Source organism: Elephas maximus, chromosome 2 (assembly GCF_024166365.1).
Source record: "Elephas maximus indicus isolate mEleMax1 chromosome 2, mEleMax1 primary haplotype, whole genome shotgun sequence".
Classification (NCBI taxonomy): domain Eukaryota; kingdom Metazoa; phylum Chordata; class Mammalia; order Proboscidea; family Elephantidae; genus Elephas; species Elephas maximus.
This window is the reverse complement of record NC_064820.1, coordinates 43,904,930-43,929,080: the sequence shown is the minus strand read 5'-3', so window position 1 is coordinate 43,929,080 and position 24,151 is coordinate 43,904,930. Positions and strand designations below refer to the sequence as shown.

Here is a 24,151-nt window from a genome sequence, read left to right as displayed (position 1 = left end):
AGATTTACAGCCTAGGAAACCCTGTGGGACAGTTCTACTCTGTCCTATAGGATCACTACGAGTTGGAATTGATTCGATGGCAGTAGGTTTGATTTGAGTTGGTTCACTGTGTACACTTAATGTGTGTATATATAAACACATTTATAAGTTTGCATTTTATTTTACTTAGTACATACAGTATATGCACTGGTATTAAAAATCATGACTTAATGACTTTAAGCTCTTCCATCTAACACATGTGCCAAAATTTACAGTATTTATCATTTCACCATTGTTAGACACCTAATTTATTTTCAATATTTTGCTACTTTAAATAATGCTCCATGAGGGCAGGGAACAGGTCTGTCCAGTTTGGAGTACTCTCCCACAAAAATAAATAAATAAATAAAAACCCCAAACCCATTGCCAACCAGTCGATTCTGTCTCATAGCAACCCTAGAAGGCAGAGTAGAACTGCCCCATAGGGTTTCCAAGGAGTGGCAGGTGGATTTGAACTGCCAGCTTTTTGGTTAGCAGCCATAGCTCTTACCCACTGCACCACCAGGGCTCAGAGACTGCTAAATGGTAAGGGTTCAGTAAACATTTCTTGAATGAATGAATATTTTGCAATCTGATTTTCCACTTACTAAGTCCTGATTTTTTTTTTTTTAACTTCTGCCTATAATTCTCTAGTATATCAGTTAGGATACTATGTTTATAATTCCAAAAGATCTAACATATCTATTTATTGGACTGCTGCTGGGGCCTCCCACCAATGTTTTTAATAACAGAACCCAAGGCCTTTCTGGTGGGCCAAGTAATGAGGCTCAATGCTGTCATTTAGAAGAACTGTGAGGGATCACGATAGAGGGTCTCAGACAGAGCTGGAGAAAAAATTAGAACAAAATTCTAATTCAAAAATAAAGACCAGACTTGCTGGCTTGACAGAGACTGGAGAAACCCTGAAAGTATGGCCCCCTGGCAGTCTTTCAGCTCAGTAATGAGGCCACTCCTGAGGTTCACCCTTCAGCCAAAGATTGAACAGACCATGGAACAAAACAAGACTAAAGGGGCACACCAGCCCTGGGGCGGGGACTGTAAGGCAGGAGGGAACAGGAAAGCTGGTAATAGAGAACCTAAGGTCAAGAAGGGAGAGTGTTGACATGTCATGGGGTTGTTGACCAATATCATACAACAATGTGTATACTGACTGTTTGATCAGAAACTGGTTTGTTCTGTAATCCTTCATCTAAAGTTCAATAAAAAAATAAAAAAGAAGAACTGTGAGGCCAGGGGGCAGCTCCCCACCCCTCTTGCACGTACCACCTACCACTGCTGCTCACTGCGGGAATTTGAGCTTCAACCATCTTTCTGCCTCTGCCTTCCTTCAAGATTCAAAGTCTCATCTGATTGGCCAAACTTAGGTCATATGCCTTCCTCTTGGCTCAGCAAAGGGGCAGGAGAGGAAAAATCAGTCCTTCCTGATTTCCAAACTGGGAAATGACAGAATGTTGTGAGTTCTGGAAATTTTTCTTCCATCAAGCCTATCCAAAGCAAAGTGACACAAAAGGAAGATAGAATAATAGGGAAAGGGCAGTGGGAGGTCAGATGACTAAAAACTGCGACACACAGCATGCACGTGTGTTGACCACTACTCCATCGATTGACACTTGGGTTGTTTCAAATCTTCACTGTTAAAAATAATGCTGTGAAGAACACCTGTGTCTGTGCCTTCTTAGGCACTTGTGAAATTTTTCTAGGATGGATACTGTCTTAGTCATCTAGTGCTGCCGTAACAGAAATATCACAAGTGGATGGCTTTAACAAAGAAAAAACTATTTTCTCACAGCCTAGTAGGCTAGAAGTCCAAATTCAGGGCATCAGCTCTAGGAGAAGACTTTCTCTGTGTCAGCTCTGGAGGAAGGTCCTTCTTGTCAATCTTCCCCTGGACTAGAAGCTTCTCCTCGCACGAACCCCAGGTCCAAAGGACGCACTCTGTTCCCGGTGCTGCTTTCTTGGTGGTATGAGGTCCCCATGTCTCTCTGCTCGTTTCTCTCTTCTATATCTCAGAAGAGACTGGCTTAAGACACTACCTAATCTTGTAGACCTCACCAGTGTAATCACCACGAATGCATTTTATTACATCATAGTGATAGGATAGGATATATAACATACAGGGAAATCACATCAGGAGATAAAATGGTAGACAATCACACAAGGGAATCATGACCCAGCCAAGTTGACAGATACTTTGTGGGGAGCGGGGCACAGTTCAATCCATGACAGATACCTGGAAAAAATTACGGGTATATGAATTTTAATTTTTAATGGCTACTGACCTATTGCTCTCCCAAAAGGATTAAATAATACATTTCTAAATGCATTCGATTATTTCATTTGGCTAAATTTCTAAGGTAGAATTTCTGTATCTAAGGCACGTTTTCTCAATGCCAGCACTATTGACATTTCGGGCCACGTAGTTCTTTGTTGTGGCAGCCGTCCTGTGCATTGTAGGATGTATAGCAGCATCCCTGGTCTGTACCCACTAGATGCCAGTAGCACCACTCCCTGGTTGAGACAACCAAAAACATCTCCAGACATTGCCAAATGTGCTCTGGGGAGCAAGGCTGCCCTGGTTAGAACCATTGAATGAACATTTTAAAGACTTGCTATAAATATAACCAAACTTATATCTAGAATATTAACCAGTTTAGAAGCTTAAGGAGGTTTATGAGAATGCCACTATAAATAACACATCCTTACCAGACCTAGAGCCCTGGTGACACAGTGGTTAGGAGCTTGGCTACTAACCAAAAGGTCAGCAGTTTGAATCCACCCAGGCTGCTCCTTGGAAACCCTATGGGGCAGTTCTACTCTGTCCTATAGGATTGCTATGAGTTGGAATCGACTCAATGGCAATGCGTTTGATTTGGCTTTTGGTAAGCAGGTCTGAGTATTAACACTTTAAAAATATCTGTTAATATGATAGGAAAAAAATTGAATATTTTAATATATTTTTGGTTATTTTTCTTCCTCTATTCGTGTGTTTTGTACATATTTCAACTGAGTTGTTAATTTTTTCCTCCTTGATTTTTTCAAAACTCTTGGTAAGTTCAAGATCTGAATCATTCACCTGTATTTTCTCTTCATAGTTTTATGTTTGGGTTCCCTATATGATTATCCAAAGCTTTATAGGTGTTGCAGACAGTTTGCGCTTGACTACTAACTGAAAGGCTAGCAGTTCAAACCCACCCAGCAGTGCTGTGAAAGAAAGGCCTGGTGATCTGCTTGCATAAAGATTACAGCCAAGAAAACTCTATGGAGCAGTTCTACTCTGTAACACATGGGGTTACCATGAGTCCTAACTGGCTCAGTGGTCGTAGGTTACCGACTAACCATTGATGAGTTAAGATGTCTATGTTAACAAAAACCTCAAAGATGTTAGGTTTGGGGTGGGAGAGGGATGATGGAGATAATTTATCAGGCCCCCACAGAACTATAGGATATCCAGTAAGCAAATCCTATGGGCCACAACGATCTGATCCTGTTTGTGCGTAGGGTAGCCATGAGTCAGAGGCCTACTGCACGGTAGATTAACAACGACAACAGCCTTATCCATAGTCCTAGAAATAGCACCTGCTCGCCTTACTCTGGGAAAATTTGCAACAGATGGGCTAGCTTGAGTCAATAACAGAGAACCAGTCTTATATCCCTTGTCTATTGCCACAGTTCATTACAGGCAACAGAAAACACTCTAGGTATTTTAAGCAGGGAGATACTTACAGAGTTAGTGGAAAAACTCAAGGGGTGGAATTCAGGAGTCTCCATTGGCTCTATTATATAAAAAGCAATACAGCTAGAGCAATATATTATGTATACACACACATATATTGCTATAGCTGTGATTCAGAACTGTGAAGTCTCTGCTTTCACCCTCTTTACTGCCATTAGTGGGGCCACAACTACCTCCAGATACCCACAAAGCTGGCCCCCGCAATGCTGATGAGTTCCTGGGTCTTCATGGACTTGCCTGGCTGGAGAAACAACAGCAGGTAAGGCACCTCCACTTCACTTCTGCCTTCCGTATCTCCCAAGAGTGCATCTAATAGGTTAGACCTAATTTACACCCAAGACCCTGAGTGGTGCAAACAGTTCATGCATTTGGCTGCTAACTGAAAAGGCTGGAGGTTCAAGTCTACCCAGGGTCACCTCAGAAGTAAAGCCTGGGGATCTACTTCTGAAAAATCAAACATTAAAAACCCTATGGAGCACAGTTCTTCTCTGATACACATGGGGTCACCACGAGTCGAAATCAACTCAACGGCAACTGTTTTTTTTTTTTTTTTTTTAATCAATTTACATCCAGAACATTAGCTGCAAGGAAGTCTAGGGAATGTAGTTTTTATTTCTCCAGCCTCTGCATTATAGTAATAGCACCTAGAAGGAGGGTAAAATAAATGTTGAGCAAAGCAATCTGCAGTATTCATGGCATCTTGGTACCGTTAAAGAACATAAATTCTATCCCCTTTCCTTTCATAGTTTCTAGGAGAGTATTCGAATCTGGCCCTGTTGGGATACAGGTAGGGATGATGCCTATTTTACTGACATTTTTATTCATTTATTCAGTCCTGCACACACTCAACAAATATGTACTGAGCTCCTTCCTGCATGTCCCTGGCGCTGGATTAGACAGTGAAGCTACGTTAATGAAGAAGAGAGACATGGGGCCACACACAAGTTAGCAGGACGTTACAGTGGGGTGTGAGGAGCATGAACGTTGGGAAGTACGGGGCACTTTGGTGGCACACAGCAAGACACCTGACTCAGCCTGATGGAACGAGAAATAAGGCAAAGTGGGGAAGGGAAAAATGTCTCAGGAAGAAGGAACAGTAGATACTCTTCTTAGATACATTCATTCAACCTTTTTTCCTTCTCTTTTTTTTTTTTTTTTGAGGCTGTACATTGTGCTAGTGCTATACTAGGTACTGGGAAGACTATGGTGAACATGTCAGTCATATCCAAGCCCTCATGATGGAGTTTTACTGTGGTGACAAAACAATTTTAAGAAAAGCAAGTAGACAATGAAATTAGATAATTTTAAGTTGTGCATTAATGCTATAAAGGACACAAACAAGGGTTTGAGAGAATGAATAATAGAACATCTAGGATGTTTCTAGAAGGGCTATCTTAGGAGATAATGTTTAAGTGGAGACAACAGGCAGAGAGGGGCTTGCCATGCAAAGAGAAGAGAACAGCATATTCCAAGCAGAGATTATACTGAAGGCATACTCAAAATCTCCAAGCAATTCCACATGAGCAGAGGTCAGAGGAAGCGTTGGAGCAAGGGTCAGGGACAGTAGTTGGAAGATAGGAGGTTAGAGGGAGGAGCAGAGGCCACATCATATAGGGCCAGAACACTGTGGGCTTAAGACAGGAGGGTGACATGGCCAGATTTGAACTTAGGGAGCCCTCTGGCTGTAGAAGAGTACCTGGGTAGTTCAAACAGTTAATACACTCACTGGTAACCAGAAGGTTGGCAGTTCAAGTCCACCCAGAGGTGAATCAGAAGAGAGTCCTGGCAATCTGCTTCTGAAAAATCAGAATTGACTCAATGGCAACTAGTTGGTGATCTGGCTGTAGAAAAATAATATGTTGTGGGGGGTGCAAACTACAGGCAGAGAAATCAGTCAGTTTCCCATTTTCAAATGGGAGCTGATGGACTGAACTAGAGTGGGACAGGGGAGATGGAGAGATGAATAGAGCCACCAGCGCATGATGGTTGAGCGGATGTGGGTGGTGAAGCAGGAGAGGGCCAAGATGGCTCCAAGGATTCTGGTCTGGGCAATACTGAGGACAGAGGTGTACTGCTCACTCAGCTGGGAACAGACAGACGGTCTTTCCTACACACAAAGGAGGTACAGCCACCTGTGGCCAGTGAGGCAAGAGCTTCCACGTCAGACATTTGCACCCAATACCAAAAATATTCCAGATGAATCAAACAACTGAAGATGAGAAGTCAAACTGTAGAAAATAATTGAATTTTTAAATCAATTTTTTTGAGAAAAGGAAACTCTCAGCTTAAAAGTTGTAAAAAAAAAGGAAAAAGAAATCACAAAAGTCAAAAGAAAAGTGATGGATTTAACGTCATAAAACTTTCATTACGCACTTCTAAAATTACAAAAGAAAAAAGCAAAACACAAACTGAGGAATAAATATTAGGAGCCTAGTAAATAAAATATGAAGAGAAAACTCACTAAAGAGGAAATATAGCCGGTTACACACAGGAGAAAGTATTTAAATTTGCTAGTTAGCCAAGAAATGCAATTAAACAAAAAATTGAGATGTCGTTTTTACCTATTAAATTAGCCCAAATATTGAAGTGATAGTAACTAACGCTGACAAGAGTACATAAATGTGCTACTGTCAAAAAATTATTGATGGCAGTGTAAATGAGCACAAGCTCTTGGGAGACGCTCTGGCACTCTGCAGTGATAGGGAGAGCCGTAAATACGTTCCTATCTTGGGCTGCCTGAGGCGCCATGACCGCCTGTCCTGAGGAGAGAATCTTCAAAGAAAAGGAGGCTGCATGCATGAAGATGTTCGTCACAGATCACTTGTGATACTGAGAAACAGTAAACAATCTAAATACTTAGAAACAGGGCAAAAGTTAGGTCCACTATGGTGCATCAATGGGACATGAGTGGGAAAACCAATGAAAGAGTCTGTAGTTTAGTTTATAGGATTGTACTACTACTAGTCAATATTGATAGTAGTAAATGTCTCAGTTTTGACAAATGTACCATAGTTATGAAAGATGTTAACATGAGGAGAAACTGGGTGAAAATCATAAGGAACTCTATCTTTGCAACTCTTCTGTAAATCGAAATGTATTTCACAATAAAAAGCTTATCGAGAAAACGAGGTTTGGATCACTTCTGTAGCAACAATTAGGATTAGTCTTAAATAAAAATGTATGCCCAATTGCCACTAATACTATTATTATACTCGTTTGAAAAATAACTTAAAAGCAAGAGAAAAAGGCTAAGTTTTGCATTAGGGTGGCTGAAATTAAAGATAATCCCCGCCCCCTCCCCACCGCCATTTTCTCTTACTTGGCAAGCTCTCTAGAATGTTAACATATTGTTTTCATAATGTAAAAAATTATTTTGAAAATATTTTTATATTCAAAGACCAACATTTGCATGGGTGTGGGTATGACCTGGCTCCTTTGTTACTAAGGGAAATTCACCAAATAACCGTTCATGAAGTTTTTACCAGGTGGGTTAAAACTGACTGTTGCTTCATGTCTGCAGGTTGTCTCTCTCCATTTAATGACAAGACTAAAAATAGTTTGCAATGAATGAAGCAGATCTATCAGCTCTAAACCTGCATAAAATAATACCTGTATCACAGGCCAACCAGAATGGCAAAACAAAGGCACCCAGGAAAAAGGCTGTTAACCAAGAGGCTGGAGGTTTGAGTCCACCTAGAGGCACCTCAGAAGAAAGGCCTGGCAATCTACTTCTGAAAAAAAACAGCCATCGAAAACCATGTGGAGCACAGTTCTACTCTAACACACATGGGGTCGGTTAGCAGTCGATTGCTTTAACCACTGTGCCATCAGGGCTCCTTTTATATTACTATATAGTCACAGAAAAACACATATTTGAAAAATAACTTAAAGGTTGGAAGCTGGAGGGGATTACCACTGGGCCTCACAGGAGGCAGAAGCCCTAGCAGACAGCCCGGGCCAGCTCTCACAACGTCCAGGATTGGAGAGATGGGCCCATGACCAGGGTCCTGGCTTCACACCTCCATGAAGATTATAAACTGGAGCTGGTGGCCCTCCACAGTGTTCCAAGCATGATGTCTTCACACACACTCATGTTTCCCTGCACACTGAGGGCAGATTTTTATTTTCTTTCTCACAATAACTAGGACTAACATAAGGTAGCAGCTGTTGTTGCTATTATTTTAATATTCAGATTGTTCAAAAATAAGTAAAATAAAGATACAGCTAAAACTTTATTCTCCATTCTTTTCCCCTTCCTTCTTCTCTCCCCAGTGGTAACAACCATTCTGATCTTCTTGGATCTTATTCACATGTATGTTTGCGTACTTTCACCTCATCTTCACATTTCTTTATTTTTGCTGGAAACAACCTATCAGTAAAGAAATGGACAAACTGTGCTTTACTCCTATAATGTACCAGTATGTTTACCACTTGAACATTTTATTTCTTAATAAAAGAGATCTCTGAAAACCAAACAATAGTTCAGCTTAACTAGTAAAAAAGGTCTACCTTGAGCGTTATGCTCTTTTACGAACTATCTATATGGGTTCAAACTGACAACAGCAACTCAAAAGATTGTATACGAACTTTAGGGGGCAGTGAGTTTATGTTAATAAGGGAGGAAAACCTCAGAAAAGGAGGGTGAGAACGGTTGTACAACTCAAAGAATATAATCAGTGACACTAAATTGTACATGTAGAAGCTGCTTAATCCGTGTTTATGTTTTGCTGTATACATTCTCAACAAGGGCAACAAAATAAATAAAATTTAGAAGAAAAAGATTAAATGTTTAAAAAAATAAAGAAAAAAGGCAAGGAAAAAAAAGAGATCTGAGGGAGGAGAGAAGGAAAAGAGAAGGACGGAAGAGAGAAGAAATGTGTGTAAAGTTCAAACCACTACACAAACATCAGCCTGCTTCTGATCCTGTCCCAACTGCTGGCCTAAAACTCATCTTTCCGTGGTTTCTACATCAGTTGCCACTTGTCCATTGCTGCCATCTTCTTTTGGTTTCCTTTGTCCTGGTGATTAATACTACTCTCCTCCACAAATTTTCAAGCATTTTTAATGGGGTTTTGAGAGGGATAGTAGTAAATAAGTTTGCTCAGTCCACCATGTTTCACCAGAATTCATCTGCTCCTCACAGCAATATTTGATAAAGGAGGCAGACATTCCCACTTTACAGATGAGAAAACTGAGGTTTAGAATCTGTTGGTCTAAGATCCCACCAAAGGGACAGAAAGAGGCAGAGACAAGTGGGTAATAAGGTAAAGATATTCTTCTCGCCACTCCTAAACATTGGTGATTCTAACCACTTCCACACATGCCCACCAACACTCCACATGAGTATGTGTGAAGGCAGCCAACTTGGAACACAGTCCTTCCCCACCAGCTCCCACTGCACCCTCTTCCTGGGTGCTCTTTCCCCTGCCTGTGTATGAGAGCCTAAAATCTAAGGCACTTGATTTGTGAAAGGCTTAGGTCTACAACCGGAGCCCTAACTCCATTTTGAGTCTTGACATAAGTTCGGACTTGATTTTAAGTTCTTTCTGTTACTTCCCTGATGCTTGCTGACCAATAAACAAACAATGTAGCTATGCTTAGACAAGTCAGAGCAAGCCCAGGGAGGGGCAGCTTGCCCTCAGGAAGAATATGGTTGAAAGTAGGCTAACTAGTATGTAGAAAGGTGCTTCCACAAGGAACTTGCCTCAGCATGTCCTTAATGATTTACCAAAAATAGCCAAACAGAAGAACTTGCTTTTGCTAGCCAATCGGAATATTTTTACTGTTAGTTTCTGATGTTTTAATATTTAAGTGCTGCCTGGCTTCTCACTGGCAGAACATTGTATTGAGAGCCTCTAAACCTGTATTTCCCAACTGTAAATTGTTTTTTCCTGTAATAAACCTCTTTGCTTTTAATTTCAAACCTAGTCCGAGTTTTTCTGCTTGTGACACCTGTCACTACCACATACAGCTGATAGCTCCGCACCTCCAGAGAGGCAGCCCTATGTACCCAGCCGCCAAGAGAACCCAGAGGTCACACGGGCCTCTTAAATTCAAAATGTCAAAGTGGAATTGGTCATCGTTCTTATCAACCTGACACCCTTCAGTAATCCCTGTCCTGGTAAATGGCATCACCATCCACCAGGACTTCCAGAAACCTGGAAGCCACCCTTGCCATTGAATTGGTCCATCTTCTCCTCTTGGAGGAGGCCTCAGAATCCTCTTCAACCCAGTGCCTGGAGCAGCACTGCCAACTGTTCGGAGCTGGTATATGCACTGACACCTATTTGCCGTGTTCAGATCCTAAGGGATACAGTATCCCCCTCACAGGACTTCCGCAGTCTGCACCCTACTAGGGAGAATGTATGTGACCTAACTATGCGAAGCTTTAGTAATTTTCTTTCTCTCTAAAACAGCTGAATGCAGCATGAAGGTTGGGGCCAGAAGACCGGGGACTCCAAAACTTGTGTGTAAGAAGGGCATACGACTGGCCGTCTGGCTGGGAGGAAGCACCAGAGGCCTTGCCTTAGCCGCATTTGCATTGCAAGCGCAGTATTTTTTACTCGTGTGCTTCTTTGAAGTGTCCTTGAGGACAGGGGAGGTCTCCGGCTGGGGGCCTGTCTGAAGCTGCGTTTGCAGAACAAGCACACTGTTTATATAAAGATTGTATGATTATGGGGATGCAGCAGGCTAAAAGCAGCATTAAGCCACCCAGTGGCGCCACCCCTGGGCTAGAGATAAGAAATTGCAGGCTGGGAAGGGTGGTGGACCAGGGGAGGCCAGAGAAGCCCTCTGGGGAAGTCTTGACACATGGCTTGGTATCACTAAGCGAGACATTGGGGTATGGTCCTGACGGGGATGAAAGGATCACAGTCATTCTCTAAATTTCTTCCAGTGACCAGAGTGAAAGATAAGAGCAAAACCACCAGAGGCTTTTCCTCACATCTCCACGATCTCTGAGTCAGCGGGAAAAGTCAAACCTTTGGACGGGGCAAGTCAAGCCCAAGCCGGAGCTGCACTCTCCAAAACTCTTCCAGAAACCGAAGGCAGAAAGGTTTTGTTTGTTTTTTAACTGTAGTAAAAATACAGATAATAAAACATTTTCCAGTTCAACAGTTTTTACATGTACAGTACTATTTAGTCACATTAAGTTCTTCAAGTTGTGCAACCGTTATCATTATTCTTTTCCAGATTATTCTACCACCATTAACATGAACTCAAACGCAACAGCTCCCCCTTTCTCCTCCCTCCTACCCCCAAAAACCCATTGCCGTGGAGTCAATTCCAACTCACAGCGACCCTATAGGGCTGGGTAGAACTGCCCCATAGGGTTTCCAATGAACAACTGATGGATTCAAACTGCTGGCCTTTTGGTTAGCAACAGTAGCTCTTAACCACTGTGCCACCAGGGCTCCACTCTCCCACCCGAGGTAACCACTAATCATCTTTGGTTTCTATTTGCCTATTTCACATAACCCAACCCAGTGGTATTTGTCCTTTTGCTACTGACTTAATTCACTCAGCATAATGTTTTCAAGATCCATTTATGTTGTGGATATGCATGGCCTTCATCTCTCTTTATGGCAGAGTAGTATTCCACTGCATGTATGTACCACATTTCGTTTAGCCATTCATCTGTTGATGGACAGTTAGGCTGTTTCCACCTTTAGGCAATCATGAATAGTGCTGTAATGAACATTGGTGCACAAGTTTCTGTTTGTGTTTCTACTTTCAGTTCTTTTGGGTATATATCTAGGATTAAGATTGTTGCTATGAGTTGAAATAGACTCGACGGCAAAGGGTTTGGTTTTTTTTTTTTTAATGGTAATTCTGTGTTCCACTTTGAAGCTAAGAAGTTTTGATAATCTTTATAACACCAAAGTCTTTGAGGATCTTAGCGCTTCCTCAATACTAAAAAAACAAAAACAAAAAATTAATGTAGTAGGCCTAAATAAGATTTCAGTGGTTAAATACAAAAGTAACAATTCATATTTAACCAACATTTACAATGAGAGAAAAACATGCTACACAACAGAAAACTACTTTTGATGCACTATAGCCTTTAAAACTAGTATAAGACTTTTTTTTAGTATACCCTAAAGCTGTGCTCTTATAAGCTGAAAGCTATAATTCTTAAGAGATAAATGAATAAAAAGTGTGTTTCTTTGCCATTAGGGGACTGTATTCTTGAGCTTTCTTCTTTGGAGGGCTTTCAAAACTATATTAGGCTTTTGCATTAGAAACTTCTGAATAATTAAGTCAATTTCTTATGGTAATTTTATTTCATAAAAGCCTTCAACTTCCTGAGCAAAATTCATCTCTGATTCAATTAGTTTTGTAATCCAATTCATAAAAACACTTCAAAACACAAACAAAAATATCGTCTGTGACAGAAATACATTTTAGTTATTTGATTTTCACGGAATGAACCAAGTTATAGTCACTGATGCAACGGAAAGTGCCCAGACTAACTAAAAATAATCAAGAAATTCTGAATACGGAGGGAAGAAGAACCTTATTTCCACCTTTTTGAAGCTTGATTCAATATTATTACTAAAGCTGCAATGAATATTAACCAAAAATCTTCCGGTGCAGCCATTTCCAAGGTGATGCCCTCAAGGCAGCAGTAAAAATGTGGGTTTAAGACATGTAACAGTGTTTGTTCTAGTTACCCGGGGATTGAAGAAATTCTCAGACACTGAGCGTTATGGATTGAGCTGTGTCCCCCCAGGCCCAGTTGCCCAGGTCTAAGGGCAGTACTGCTTGGTTTGGTCCCTGTCGTAGAAGGTTCATTTCGCATCCTCCTATGGCCACACTGCTTCACCAAGTGGGGAGGGATGTGAGGAGTCCCAGGCCAGTAAAATGCATTCACCCAGAGCCTGCATCCCATCTACCTGTAAGTCACTCCTAAGCTGTGAGACAATAAATCTCTCTTTGTTAAAGCCATCCACTTGTGGTATTTCTGTTATAGCAGCACTATTTAATGAAGACACCCCGATGTCATGGGATGAGAAAAACAATTTCCCTTTGTGGTATTCCTGTCCCAAATACACAACCCCATTCTAATCATGAGAAAATATCAGACAAACCCAAATTGAGGGACTTGATCTATCTTCTCTCCTGCTTCCTCCTACAAACTCGGGCTTCCTCCTACAAACTGACCAGTACTCTTTGAAAGTGTCAAGGTCATGAAAGACAAAAGAAGACAGAGAAATTGTCACAGACTGGATGAGACTGGGGAGATATGACAACAAAATGCGAAGTGGTATGCCCTGGATTGGATCCTGGAATACAAAAAGGGATATTAGTGGAAAGAAATCTGAAGAAATTCCATAGTTTAGTTTAGTTGTTAGTGTTGTACCAATGTTTATTTATTAGTTTTGATAAATGTACCATGGTAATGTAACATGTAAATCCCTGGGTAGCACAGATAGTTTGCTCTTGGCTACTAATGAAAAGGTTGGTGGCTTGAATCCACCCAGCAGTGCCACGGAAGAAAGGCCTGACTGTCTGCTTCAGTAAGACCCCCCTTCCTCCATTGCCGTCAAGTCAATTTCAACTCAGCAACTCTTTAGGACCGAGTAGAATGTAAAATTATGACCAAAGAAAGCCTGTAGAGTTCAGCTCTACCCTGAAGCACAGGGGGTTTCCATGAGTTAGAATTGCTTCGACAGCAACTGATTTAATGTGAGATGTTAACATTAGAGAAGTCCCTGGGTAGTACAAATGGTTATCGTGCTCACCTGCTAACCAAAAGCTTGGAGGTTCCAGTCTACCCAGAGGCGCCTCGGAAGAAAGGCCTGGTGATTGACCTCCAAAATATCAACCACTGAAACTCTATGGAGCACAGTTTTACTTTGACACACTAATGTAAGACGTTAATGCTAGAGCAAGTTGAGTGAGGACATATGGGAGCTCTCTGTAACTATCTTTGCAACTCTTCTGTAAATCTAAAATTATTTCAAAATAAAACTACTGAAGAAAAAATGAGGGTCCTTCCTTTTTCATCATAATCCTAGCATGAGACCCTCTCCCCTTAGGGAGGGCCCCTTTCACCAGGCAAGGCTGTGTCCATCTGGAGCAGAAGAAATGACTCAAGCCCTAAAAATTGACAACAGAAAACTGATATCTCCCTAAGTGCCCACTGCAGTGAGTGAAGAGATACGGTAACCACTGGTGAGAGCAGCTTTGGCTCTTTTCTTGTGTTCTCAGGATCTATCTTCTCTCCTGCTTCCTCCTACAAACTCGGGCTTCCTGCAGCATATGGCAGGACATCTGTGTCTAGTCTGCGCCTGCCTTCAGAAGCAGGTTCCCCCTTTCCTGTGCACTGGGCCAGAATCTGGCCTCTGCTATTTTCATGATGACAGCCAGAAATATTTGGCCAAGCCTTCATGTGTGGGTCCTTCCTGGTAAAGCCTTAGGTTAGTCAAACCTGAAGCTTGATGATCAATAAGCTGCCTAAGCTTGAAGGTAATTACAAAAGGCTTAAAACTTCCTGTCTCTCAGGGAATAGAGATTAACAGTCTTTAAAAAAACAAACAGAATTAACTACCTACCGTTTCCCAAGAAGCTGGAAACTTTAAAGACAGTGGGTTCATAGTTCTGGCATATTGGCATATGAATTTGCCGTTGATGATAATTGTTGTTGACTGTTGTTGAGTTTGACCCCAACTCATGGCAACCCCACGCACAATGGAACTAAACGCTGCTCGGTCCTGAGCCATCCTCATAATCAGTTGCAGATTGGGTCGTTGTGATCCATAGTGTTTTCACTGGCTGATTTCAGAAGTGGATTGCCAGGTCTTTCTTCCTAGTCTGCCTTAGCCTGGAAGCTGTGCTGAAACCTGTTCAGCATCAGAGTAACAAGCAAGCCTCTCACTGCCAAATGGGTGATGGCTATGCTTGTGGTGCACTGGCCAGGAATCTAACCTTGGTCTTGAAAGGGGCAGCATGAGAAAGAGATTAAAGGGGCCTCGCATCTGGGTATTGTAGCATTGTTTCTGCATGGGTTGGATAGTTAGCTTTTACATACCCCTGTGACTTTGTAATTTGTAGTTTGTTTCCTCCCCTCCCTCTCCCTTTCTCCATGATTCTATGGAGTTTAAAATTAACCTACGTTCCTCTTGGAGAAGCAGAACGGCAATCAATAAGATCTGGGACTAGACAACTAGACAATGGGGGCCAATCTTGTGACGAAAACCAGGATGGCATCAGAAGACCTCTAAAGAATACCCACAGAAGGTCAACATGTCTGAAATGTGATCAACATGCCCTCAACTGCCATTCTCCAGATTCTTTAGCCTAAGCCCTTACCCTATAAAATCCTCTGGTTGGTCTCCAGCAGACAGACAGATTTTGGGGGAGCCCATTCCCCTCTGTCTTTTGTATGCCAGTACAAAATAAAGCCCTCTTGCTGCGTACCTCACCCCTGTCTCAGTGTTGGCTTTGTGACGGGCAGCTCGAATCTGTGTTTTATGGTAACTGTTTCCTGCGTGGACGGCAAGAATTCTACCACTGAACCACCAATGCCGTCATTTTTATTGACTACCATCTCTAAGCCTCTAAGCCTAGCACTCTTCTAGGCATTTTGTAAAAAGTCCCTTTCACCACTCCCAAGCCCATACGAAATGTTTGGGCACACAGGAAAAAGATGCCCCTGCTGGCAGATGCAGATTCCCAGGCTGGGCACAGCCTTAGTGAATAGATTTAACCTCTGCCCCCTGGGTGGCTGTAGCCTCAACAATTTATGGCTTAAGAAGATGACCCCTGGCTGGATTCCCGATGCCCGTCTTCTCATCTCGGCAAAATCTGTCCAACATTATGGAAGTTACTTCCTTTAATTTTTTCAACAGCTCTGTAAGGTAAACATCAATATACCTATTTTTCAAATGAGAAAACTGCGGACAGACATGTAATGATGTGCTCAAGATCATAGAAAGTGGAGCAGTCAGGAATTCACCCCTGGCCTCTTTGACTCCAAAATGGATATTTGCAATTACTTTCAAGATTACGCGATAGCCTAACCACTGGAATGTGACAGGGAACAAACTGAGATTTACTATGTGGTTGTTGTTGGTGTCTTCTGCTGTCGCGTCAACTCTGACTCATGGAGGTCCCATGCACTACCAAGTAGAAATGCTCCGCAAGGTTTTCTTGGCTGTAATTTTTATGGAAGCAGATCACCAGGCCTTTTTTTTGCAGTGCCCCTGGGTGGATTTGAACCCGCCAAGGGCAAACAATGTGTGGTAGTGCTAAATCCTACTTATTCTGCCCTTGGACCCAGGCAGCAAGACTTCCACTGCTCTTAACCATTTCTTAGTGACATCTTAAAAGGTGACATAGAAGACTGAGAAATTTTATTCTTCTGGACTCAGGGTTGGGAAGCAATTTAATCTGGCAAATTTATTCCCCACAAGAGAAACAGTGGGAGCAGCTGAATTGGACCTTATGACCCGAGGGTGTGCATGGGGTGGTCAGGGGCATGTTTGGGGAATGTGGGCTTTGGAAGACAGCAGAATGCAGGGGAATTGAGCCTGCCAGAGGAAGGGATGCTGAATCCCCAATAAAAATGTCCAAACTCACAAAAATGTGGGAAGCGGAGAATAATAATGGTTAAAATTTATTGACTGCTTACTGTACATGAAATAAAGTTCTGGCAGTTTGCATATATTAATTTATTCAAGCCTCGTAGTAACTTTATGAGGTAGGCACTATTATTAATCCCATTTTAGGAGTGAGGAATCAGAGAAACAGAAGTAGCGTGTCTTAGTCATCTAGTGCTGCTGTAACAGAAATACCACAAGTGGATGGCTTTAACAAAGAGAAGTTTGTTCTCTCACAGTCCAGTAGGCTAGAAGTCTGAATTCAGGGCACTGGCTCCAGGGGAAGGCTTTCTCTTTTTGTTGGCTCTGGATGAAGGTCCTTGTCATTGGTCTTCACTTGGTCTGGGAGCATCTCAGTGCAGGAACCTCAGGTCCAAAGGATGCACTCTGTTCCTGGCACTGCTTTCTAGGTGGTATGAGGTTCCCCCCTCTCTGCTCACTTCCCTTTCTTTTATATATCTCAAAAGAGACTGGCTCAAGACACTATCTAATCTTGTAGACCTCATCAATATTACTGCCACTAATCCATCTCATTACATCATAGTGATAGGATTTACAATACATAGGGAAATCACTTCAGATGGCAAAATGTTAAAATAATCATACAATACTGGAAATCATGGCCTAACCAAGTTGACACATATTTTGGGGGGACACAGTTCAATCCATGACATAGCTATTCTAAGCTCACCCAGCTGGAAAGTGATGGGGTCAAGTCATGAACTGAGGTTGACTCCAGAGCCTGGGCCCTGAGGAGTTATGCATGGGGTTTAGTATTTGAGTCTGGAGGCATGGAAACTAGATAGTCATGAGGACTAAAGTTAGCCACAAAGGCTCAGACTCAAAAAGAGGTAAAGGTTACATGTCAGAAATCCTAGAGAAAGCCTTAAGTTTCTCTGAGCCCTGCAATGGGGGTTCAAGGCAAATTTAACCAACCAACCAAGAAACAGGAAGTCCCCACAGACACCTCGGCTATACTAAGAATAAATGAAAACAACAGTAACTGCTGCTATGGACCAGGATCTGTGCTTATGTACCACACACACATTTCCCTATCTTATCTTCACAAGCTGGACTATATGAAGAACAGGGGGTCAGGATTGGAGAAAGACTCATTAATAATGTGTGTTATGCAGATGACACAACCTTGCTTGCTGAAAGTGAAGAGGACTTGAAGCACTTACTAATGAAGATCAAAGACCACAGCCTTCAGTATGGATTACTTCTCAATATAAAGAAAACAGAACTCCTCACAACTGGACCAATAAGCAACATCATGATAAACTGAGAAAAGATTGAAGTTGTCAAGGACTTCATTTTACTTGGATCCTCAATCAACACCCATGGAAGCAGCAGTCATGAAATCAAACGACGTGTTACTTTGGGCAAATGTGCTGCAAAAGACCTCGTTAAAGTGTTAAAAAGCAAAGATGTCACCTTGAAGAGTAAGGTGTGCTTGACCCAACCCATGGAGTTTTCGATCATCTCATATGCATGCAAAAGCTGAATGATGAATAAGGAAGACCTAAAAAGAATTGATGCGTTTGAATTGTGCTGTTGATGAAGAATATTGAATATGCCAGGGACTGCCAAAGAACAAACAAACTTGTCTTGGAAGAAGTACAGCCATAACGCTCCATAGTAGTAAGGATGGTGAGACTACATCTCACATACTTTGGACATGTTATCAGGAGGGATCAGTCCCTGGAAAAAGACATCATGCTTGGTAAATTAGATGGTCATTGAGAAAGACAAAGATGGATTGACACCGTGGCTACAGCAATGGGCTGAAACTTAACAACAATTGTGAGGATGGTGTAGGACCAGGCAGTGTTTTGTTCTGTTGTACACAGGGTTGCTGTGAGTTGGAACTTATTCGATGTCATCTAATAACAACATCTTCACAAGAACTCCATTTTACAGATGAGAAAACTGAGGCTGAAGATTAAATAATGTGCCCAAATCACATACCTCGTAAGTGGCAGCTAGGGATCCAGGTCACTTGGACTCCAGAAACCAAGTCACATTATCACTATGTTTACAGTAGTTTCTCTTGTGGGGAAGCCACCAATTCCTTTCTCCTTCTCTAACGTTTCTAGTTTCAGATCATCTGTTGGGACCCTGGTGGCACAGTGGTTAAGGAGCTTGGTTACTAACCGAACAGTCAGCACTTCTAATCCACCAGCTACTCCTTGGAAACCCTAAGGATGGCAGTTCTACTCTGTCTTATAGGGTGGCTATGAGTCAAAATTGACTAGACAGCAATGGGTTTGATTTTTATATATTATACACACACACACACACAAACACACACACATACACATACATATGGGGGATATCCTGGTGGCTAGTGGTTAAGCGCTACCACTGCTAACCTAAAAGGTCGGCAGTTCAAATCCACCAGCAGCTCCTTGAAAACTCTATGGGGCTGTTCTACTCTGTCCTATAGGGGGGCTATGAGTCAGAATCAACTTGATGGCAAGGGGTTAATATATATAGAGAACCCTGGTGGCACAGTGCTCAAGAGCTATGGCAAGCTATGGCTGCTAATCAAAAGGTCGGCAGTCCAAACCCACCAGCTGCTCATTGGAAGCCCTGTGGGGTAATTCTACTTTGTCCTATAGGTTCTCTATGAGTCAGAATCTACTCGATGGCAATGGGTTTGGTTTTTTATTTTTTGGAATATATACATACATATGGAAACCCTGGTGGCATAGTGGTTAAAAGCTACAGCTGCTAACCAAAACTTGGCAGTTTGAATCCACCAGGCGCTCCTTGGAAACCTTATGCGGCAGTTCTACTCTGTCCTATAGTGTCACTATGAGTTGGAATCAACTCAGTGGCAGCGAGTTTAGTGTTTGGTTTTATATATATATATATATACTTGTTGCTGTTGAGTCAATTCCGACTCATGTTGACCCTACAGAACAATGCAGAATTGCCTTATAGGGTTTCTAAGGAGTGGCCGGTGGATTCGAACAGCCGACCCTTTGGTTAGCAGCTGTAGCTCTTAACCACTGCACCATCAGGGCTCCCTATATGTGTGTGTGTGTGTGTGTGTGTGTGTGTGTGTGTGTGTATATTTACCCATACATATTTATAGAGTACCAAAGATCCCTAGGTGGTGAAAATAGCGTGCACTCTACTGCTAACCTAAAGGTTGGTGGTTCAAACTCACTCAGCAGTACTGCACAAGATAGACCTGGTAATCTGCTTCTGTTAAGATTATAGCCAAGAAAACCCTATGGAGCAATTCTACTCTGTAACACATGGGACTTCCATGAGCAAATTGACTCAATGGCAACTAACAACAATATGGAGTGTATGCGTATGTGTGTGTGTGTGTGTGTGTGTGTATAAATACATGTCATGGATTGAACTGTGTCCCCCCAAAATATGTGTCAACTTGGTTAGGCCATGATTCTTGGTTAGGCCATGATTCTTGGTTAGGCCATGATTCTCAGTATTGTGTGATTGTCTGCTATTTTGTCATTTGATGAGATTTTCCTACATTTTGTAAGTCCTATCACTAGGACTAGGATGTTAATAAAATGGATTAGCGGCAGTTAGATTGATGAGATCTACAAGATTAGATAATGTCTTAAGTCAATCTCTTTTGAAATATAAAAGAGAGAAGCGAGCAGAGAGACATGGGGACTTCATACTACCAAGAAAGCAGTATCAGGAGCAGAGCGTGTCCTTTGGACCTGATGTTCATAAGCAGAGAAGCTCCTAGACCAAGGCAAGACTGATGACAAGGATGTTCCTCCAGAGCTGACAGAGAGAGAAAGCCTTCCCCTGGAGCTGGACCCCTGAATTTGGACTTCTCGCCTACTGGACTGTGAGAGAATAAAATTCTCTTTGTTAAAGCCATTCATCTGCAGTATTTCTGTTACAGCAGTACTAGATAATGAAGACAATATAAAAAACCAAAAAAACCAAACCCAGTGCCATCAAGTCAATTCTGACTCATAGCAACCCTATAGGACAGAGTAGAACTGCCCCACAGAGTTTCCAAGGAGCAGCTGGCGGATTCGAACCGCAGACCCCTTCCTTGGTTAGTAGCAGTAGCCCTTAACCACTATGTCACCAGGGTTTCCAAGACAACATACATACTACAAATATGTATTTATGGAATGAATGATGGCCCAGCATGGTGCCATAGCTTGTGAAGAACAGAAGTTACATACACATGGATCATTCCCATCAGAACGTATGATCTCTATAAACAGAGCAGATAAATAACTGAAACTATAGAAATGACGGTTGTCTATTGTCTAGCACAAGCAAATTATGTCATGGCCACAACTGGAATCACGAGGGACTATAAAATCTAAGTTAGAAAATCAATACCCAGTAAATGAGATTTGAGATATGCAAAACCACCTTAAAGGGATGGGATGACAGGATTTCAATAAAGTGCAAGGCTATCAATTATCTAGTAGGTCCCACCCTGGTGTACTTGCTGGCTGGTATCCCCTTTGACTAGTCCATGCTCATGTCATGCCAATTGTTATATATTTTGACTATCTTTCTGCTATCGGTCAGGATAGGATGTTGTTGTTGTTGTTAGGTGCCATCGAGTTGGTTCCGACTCATAGCAACCCTATGCACAACAGAACGAAACACTGCCCGGTCCTGTGTCATCCTCACAATCGTTGTTATGCTTGAGCTCATTGTTGCAGCCACTGTGTCAGTCCACCTCGTTGAGGGTCTTCCTCTTTTCCGCTAACCCTGTACTCTGCCAAGCATGATGTCCTTCTCCAGGGACTGATCCCTCCTGACAGCATGTCCAAAGTATATAAGACGCAGTCTCACCATCCTTGCTTCTAAGGAGCATTCTGGTTGTACTTCTTCCAAGACAGATTTGTTCATTCTTCTGGCAGTCCGTGGTATATTCAATATTCTTCACCAACACCACAATTCAAAGGCATCAATTCTTCTCAGGTCTTCCTTATTCATTGTCCAGCTTTCGCATATATATGATGCAATTGAAAATACCACGGCTTGGGTCAGGAGCACCTTAGTCTTCAGGGTGACATCTTTGCTCTTCAACACTTTAAAGAGGTCCTTTGCCGCAGATTTACCCAATGCAATGCGTCTTTTGATTTCTTGACTGCTGCTTCCATGGCTGTTGATTGTGGATCCAAGTAAAATGAAATCCTTGACAACTTCAATCTTTTCTCCGTTTATCATGATATTGCTCATTGGAGTTGTGAGGAGTTCTGTTTTCTTTATATTGAGGTGTAATCCATACTGAAGGCTGTGGTCTTTGATCTCCATTAGTAAGTGCTTCAAGTCCTCTTCACTTTCAGCAAGCAAGGTTGTGTCATCGGCATAACACAGTTTGTTAATGAGTCTTCCTCCAATCCTGATGCCCCATTCTTCTTCATATAGTCCAGCTTCTCGTATTATTTTCTTAGCATACAGATTGAATAGGTATGGTGAAAGAATACAACTCTGACGCACACCTTTCCTGACTTTAAACCAATCAGTATCCCCTATTCTGTCTGGACAACTGCCTCTTGATCTATGTAAAGGTTCCTCATGAGTACAATTAAGCGTTCTGGAATTCCCATTCTTTGCAATGTTATCCATAATTTGTTATGATCCACACAGTTGAATGCCTTTGCGTAATCAATAAAACACAGGTAAACATCCTTCTGGTATTCCCTGCTTTCAGCCAGGATCCATCTGACATCTGCAATGATATCCCTGGTTCCACGTCCTCTTCTGAAACCGGCCTGAATTTCTGGCAGTTCCCTGTTGATATACTGCTGCAGCCGTTTTTGAGTGATCTTCAGCAAAATTTTGCTTGTCTGTCTTCCTAGTCTGTCTTAGTCTGGAAGCTCAGCTGAAACCTGTCCTCTAGAGGTGACCCTGCTGGTATCTGAATACCAGTGGCATGGCTTCCAGCATCACAGCAACACGCAAGCCCCCACAGTACGACAAGCTGACAGACATGTGGGGGCAGGATAGGATAGCTTTTGCTATTATAACAAACACAGTGGGTTATAACAACAATTTATTTATTATTCATCCACATAATCACTGAGGGTCAGCTGCAGCTCTCCTGCAGGCCGTCCCCTCTCTACGGCCCAGGTGAGTGGGGAGTAGCTGCTATCTGGAACATAATGAACCATGTGCTGGCTCTTCAGACTTCTTCCCATTGAAGAAACAAGTCACTACCACTCACCTCTCATTGACCAGAGCTAGTCACACGTCCCTATCTGAGTTCAATGGGTCGTCATTATGGATGAGTGATAGCATTCTGCCAAGATTTGAAGAAAGGTGGTGTCCCCGGATGGAATGGGTACTCATGTGAAACAGAGAAAAAGAAGAGTTAGAGAGGCAAATGATGGTGATGCCTGCTGGAGCCCTGTCCTGGGGAGCTAATGCCTTGGGAGGCCTTTAGCACCCCTACATCCCTCAGTATCTCCTTTCAAATTTCAACAAATACCCAACACTCTGTGACCCATTCAGGGGCCCAAAGATGGGCAAGGAGAACCAAACTATCAGGCATTTGTAAGTATCCATTGCTCATATCCTCACATTCACATAATTGTTCTGGCTCTGCTGGGCTCTCTCTTGAAATAGTGGACTTAAAATACCCTTCAACTCTAATTAAAACACCACGGTATTGGCATAGGAATGGACAGGTCGATCAATAGAACAGAACAGATAGCCCTAGAATGTACAAAAAACTTAATTTACGATAAGAAAGGCATCTTGGATCAATTGGGAATGGAAGAATTATTCAACAAATGACATTAGGACAGTCGGTTAGCAAATTAGAAGAGAAAATCAATGTCTGCCTTAATTCATACTGAACACCAACATAACTTCATCTCCAGATAGATTAAAGAATGAAAGGAAATACACATTTGTAAAAGCATAAAAACAAGAGGACTCTCCCCAGCCACCCCCAGCATATTCACTTTAAAGCTTTTCTTAATAGGAGAAATTACACACAAAAACAAATAGAGTACACATTTTAAAAATATTTCTCCCTATCAAAACAACAACTGAAGTAAAATATAGTCTGGGGACAAATATTTACAGAGAAAAAATATCATTGAATATATAAAGAACTCATACAAAATAAAACAGAAAAATATTGTGGTCCATAGGAAAAAATGGGCAAAGAGCATAAACAGACAAGTTACTAGAAAAAAACTTAAGAACTGACACACAGAAAAATATTCAAAACACACGAGTAATTAAAAACACACAACTTGTTGCAACACTGGGAGTCATTGCTTACCTATAAATGGAAACAAGTTTTTAAAGATGATAAAACCCTGTTCTACAAAGGGTATCTTTTTTATATTTTTGATTGGTGCTTTTGCTGGGTATAACTCTTTTAGAAAATAATTGAGCAACGTATGATAAATCTTAAATAAATACTGATATGACTTAGTATTCTCACTTTTCAAATATATTCTAGAGAATAACCCCAAATACGGAAAACATAGTATGCACAAAGATGCTCATCTCAATATATTTGTAATAGTGAAAATTTTAAAACAGTATGAATTCCAGGCTACAGTGTTGAAATAAATTATAGTAACATATGTGCCCTCGATGGTCTATCACTGAAACGATGCTTACCAAGAGTTTATAATGACACAGGGAAATGGTTCTGCTATAATGGTAGGTGAACAAGGCAGTCTACAAAATGAATGCCCATCAATACAGAATGACACAAAGCAAAACCCTGGGAACACATCAGCAAAAGGATATCGTCATTCACTCAAAGTGATTTGTTTTCTTTGTG

General features: G+C 41.8%; 1 protein-coding gene across 2 annotated transcripts in view; it reads right to left on the bottom strand.

The window, feature by feature from the left end:
- The window catches only part of EGFLAM (EGF like, fibronectin type III and laminin G domains), a 283,876-nt gene that overhangs the window by 195,274 nt on the left and 64,451 nt on the right, over positions 1-24,151 (bottom strand). The window lies entirely within an intron of this gene.